At 36.0% G+C, this 4,411-nt stretch overlaps 3 non-coding genes across 3 annotated transcripts in view; all 3 read left to right on the top strand.

Moving 5' to 3' along the window:
• The first annotated feature begins 1,436 nt into the window (after positions 1 to 1,436).
• LOC128668331 (small subunit ribosomal RNA) lies at positions 1,437 to 3,346 on the top strand. Its single transcript, XR_008404092.1, has one exon. It is a non-coding gene; the product is annotated as a small subunit ribosomal RNA (ribosomal RNA).
• A 423-nt stretch (positions 3,347 to 3,769) lies between these two features.
• Positions 3,770 to 3,924, top strand: LOC128668320 (5.8S ribosomal RNA). The gene has a single exon (XR_008404081.1). It is a non-coding gene; the product is annotated as a 5.8S ribosomal RNA (ribosomal RNA).
• Positions 3,925 to 4,159: 235 nt separating this feature from the next.
• The window catches only part of LOC128668287 (large subunit ribosomal RNA), a 3,929-nt gene continuing 3,677 nt past the window's right edge, over positions 4,160 to 4,411 (top strand). Inside the window, exon 1 of the ribosomal RNA XR_008404048.1 lies at positions 4,160 to 4,411. This exon is cut by the window's right edge and continues 3,677 nt beyond it. This is a non-coding gene — a ribosomal RNA (large subunit ribosomal RNA).

Here is a 4,411-nt window from a genome sequence, read left to right as displayed (position 1 = left end):
TACATTTAATAAAGTAATATTCGATTATATAAGTACTTCATTGCTAGTACTGCATATTTAAGGTTACTATAGCTATTAAATTTTTTTTTTTCAGTAAAATTTTAGTTTGATCTTCTTAATGAGCAAATTAAAAATTTTATTAACAAGAAAAACTATTAATTCAAGTATGAGTTTATAGTCTTAGTTTGTAATAAGCTTAAAAAAAACATTAAAGTTTGAAAAAAAGTAAAAAATATTCGATTAACGCAATAATCGTGTTGAAAATAAAAAAACAAACCCTAAAAAAAGATACTACATTTATGTTTTACTCACGTTTATTTATAATTAATAATAATTAGATAGATTAAAGCGTTAGTAAATATCTAACACATGTAACAAATTATTGTAAAAGTTGAAAATGAATTATAAGAAAATTATATAATTTTTAATTTGGTTTTGGATATTAACCTATATAAAATAATAATATTTAATATGGTCTACTATAGTTCAATAATTCTTAATGAAATAAGACTATATATAACATCACAAGTATGGAAAATTTTGAAATATGTTTATTTTTTATTATTTTTTTTTTTTTAAAGTAAATATACTAATAATGATTATACATTATTAATAAATAATATAAAATATAACACATATTGATAAATACTATTCGACTTTATTTGAGAATTATTTTAATTTTTAATTAAAAATAATTAAAACAAAAGAATAATTTACTTGTTTGATTTTCAAATAAGATTCTAACGACGAATACCCATATGTATATTTAAAAAAAAAAAAATCAACAATAAATCGCTGGTGTAATAAATATAGAAATTTATTCAAGTATAAACGTGTAATATTAATGCAGGGAGGTACCGTAGCAGTTGACGCAGTTGACGCGGCAGGCAGTTAGCTCGCGACAATAATACTTTTTTACGCCGGCTCGTACTAGTATGAAAGAGTAGTCAATTGGATCAGTTCGAATAAGCGCTGATGGATACTGACTACGACGAGTATATATACTATTAACGTAACACTACCACGGGTCGATGTCTATGACTGAATGACTCTTTATGTGGTAAATCGCTACGGCGTTTATATAATATTATGTATAACTTAAAAGAAGTATACAAATATGAAACCGAGTATTGACTTACTTGTTTCCGAGCAAGAATAAAATATCACATTTACGTGTGTAAAAACCAAGTCGCGTTGATAAAAAAAAATCTAGCGAGAGTAAAATTGTAAAAATCGAGAGGATGTTTGAAAAATAAAAGTTATTATTCAATTTTGTGAATAAATAATGTAGATTCAAAATTTTCAAGTGTTGTAAAAAGCAAATGCTTTAAACAGCACCACTTAAACAATTATTAGTATTTTTAAAAGACTATTACGTTTGTTTAAAGTGAAAGAGGAGTAATTCTGATGTTTTATAATTAAAACATTTACGAAGCTCCCTGGTTGATCCTGCCAGTAGTCATATGCTTGTCTCAAAGATTAAGCCATGCATGTCTCAGTACATGCCGTATTAAGGTGAAACCGCGAATGGCTCATTAAATCAGTTATGGTTCCTTAGATCGTACCCACATTTACTTGGATAACTGTGGTAATTCTAGAGCTAATACATGCAAACCAGAGTTCCGACCAGAGATGGAAGGAACGCTTTTATTAGATCAAAACCAATCGGTGGCTTGTCCATCGTTACTTTTGGTGACTCTGAATAACTTTCTGCTGATCGTATGGTCTAGTACCGACGACGAATCTTTCAAATGTCTGCCTTATCAACTGTCGATGGTAGGTTCTGCGCCTACCATGGTTGTAACGGGTAACGGGGAATCAGGGTTCGATTCCGGAGAGGGAGCCTGAGAAACGGCTACCACATCCAAGGAAGGCAGCAGGCGCGCAAATTACCCACTCCCGGCACGGGGAGGTAGTGACGAAAAATAACGATACGGGACTCATCCGAGGCCCCGTAATCGGAATGAATACACTTTAAATCCTTTAATGAGGATCCATTGGAGGGCAAGTCTGGTGCCAGCAGCCGCGGTAATTCCAGCTCCAATAGCGTATATTAAAGTTGTTGCGGTTAAAAAGCTCGTAGTTGAATCTGTGTTTCATACTGTTGGTTCATCGCTCGCGGTGTTAACTGACATGTTATGGAACGTCCTACCGGTGGATTTAGCTAAGGTCAAACTTGGCGATCCAATTTAATCCTATCGCGGTGCTCTTAATTGAGTGTCGAGGTAGGCCGGTACGTTTACTTTGAACAAATTAGAGTGCTTAAAGCAGGCTTATTTTGCCTGAATACTGTGTGCATGGAATAATAGAATAGGACCTCGGTTCTATTTTGTTGGTTTTCGGAATACCGAGGTAATGATTAATAGGGACAGATGGGGGCATTCGTATTGCGACGTTAGAGGTGAAATTCTTGGATCGTCGCAAGACGAACAGAAGCGAAAGCATTTGCCAAAAATGTTTTCATTAATCAAGAACGAAAGTTAGAGGTTCGAAGGCGATCAGATACCGCCCTAGTTCTAACCATAAACGATGCCAGCTAGCGATCCGCCGATGTTCCTCCGATGACTCGGCGGGCAGCTTCCGGGAAACCAAAGCTTTTGGGTTCCGGGGGAAGTATGGTTGCAAAGCTGAAACTTAAAGGAATTGACGGAAGGGCACCACCAGGAGTGGAGCCTGCGGCTTAATTTGACTCAACACGGGAAACCTCACCAGGCCCGGACACCGGAAGGATTGACAGATTGATAGCTCTTTCTTGATTCGGTGGGTGGTGGTGCATGGCCGTTCTTAGTTGGTGGAGCGATTTGTCTGGTTAATTCCGATAACGAACGAGACTCTAGCCTGCTAAATAGGCGTTTTTGGTATCTTGAAAGATTTACTTGATTTTCGGATCAAGTGATTTTTACTACCAACGTAAATAAATATCTTCTTAGAGGGACAGGCGGCTTCTAGCCGCACGAGATTGAGCAATAACAGGTCTGTGATGCCCTTAGATGTTCTGGGCCGCACGCGCGCTACACTGAAAGAATCAACGTGTCTTCCCTGGCCGAAAGGCCCGGGTAACCCGCTGAACCTCTTTCGTGCTAGGGATTGGGGCTTGCAATTATTCCCCATGAACGAGGAATTCCCAGTAAGCACGAGTCATAAGCTCGTGTTGATTACGTCCCTGCCCTTTGTACACACCGCCCGTCGCTACTACCGATTGAATGATTTAGTGAGGTCTTCGGACTGATGCGCGGCAATGTTTTGGCATTGCCGATGTTGTTGGAAAGATGACCAAACTTGATTATTTAGAGGAAGTAAAAGTCGTAACAAGGTTTCCGTAGGTGAACCTGCGGAAGGATCATTAACGTATAATATACAATACAAAATTTTGTGTTTGTAATATATATACATATAAATATTACTTGCAAAAGTGTTAACGCACGCTATACAAAAAGTAAATTGAAAGAATACTTAAGATAATAAAAGGTATCTCAAGAAATTTTGTGTTTGATTATATTTATATCAAATAGTCATGGTAACCTATACTAGTCTATACTCTAAATGTCTCGTGCATATTGTGTAGATGAGGTTTTTAAATGAACATACGCCATGACTGAATTATATTTACAAAGTTTCGTTGCCATATACATCTGGTGTATAGATGGCAATTTTACATTAGAATAGGATAATATGTTTCTAATGTAAAAGACATTTTGTCAAATTATCAAAATTACGTCAACAAGCAAAAAAAAAAAAGAAAATGTGAAAATTTTCTAAAAAAGATGATTATCCTGAACGGTGGATCACTTGGCTCGTAAATCGATGAAGAACGCAGCTAATTGCGCGTCAACTTGTGAACTGCAGGACACATGAACATCGACACTTCGAACGCACATTGCGGTCCACGGATCCTATTCCCGGACCACACTTGGCTGAGGGTCGTTTATTATATAAAAACTGCTTACATTAATTGTACTAGCGATGAAATATAAATTGAACGTTCATCATCAATACTTGATTATATACAAAATGATGTCGTTTTAAATTATTATATTTACTTGAATCAGTGAAATGCTATTATAATCAAGTACAACTGATTTTCGAGTCTACGAATTATAATATTATATAGACCGAAAACAGTTGTTACTTTTTTCATTGTTTCGTTATTTTAAATTGACGACCTCAGATTAAGTGAGACTACCCGCTGAATTTAAGCATATTAATAAGCGGAGGAAAAGAAACTAACAAGGATTTCCTTAGTAACGGCGAGTGAACAGGAATTAGCCCAGCACTAAATCCTATGGTTATGCCATTAGGAGATGTAGTGTTTAGGAGGAATCATTTAACCCGAGACACATTATCATGTCCAAGTCCATCTTGAATGGGGCCATTTACCCATAGAGGGTGCCAGGCCCGTAGTGACTGGAAA

Source organism: Microplitis demolitor, chromosome 7 (genome assembly GCF_026212275.2).
Source record: "Microplitis demolitor isolate Queensland-Clemson2020A chromosome 7, iyMicDemo2.1a, whole genome shotgun sequence".
Lineage (NCBI taxonomy): Eukaryota > Metazoa > Arthropoda > Insecta > Hymenoptera > Braconidae > Microplitis > Microplitis demolitor.
The sequence above is the reverse complement of the archived record's forward strand: the minus strand, read 5'-3'. Positions and strand labels throughout refer to the sequence as shown.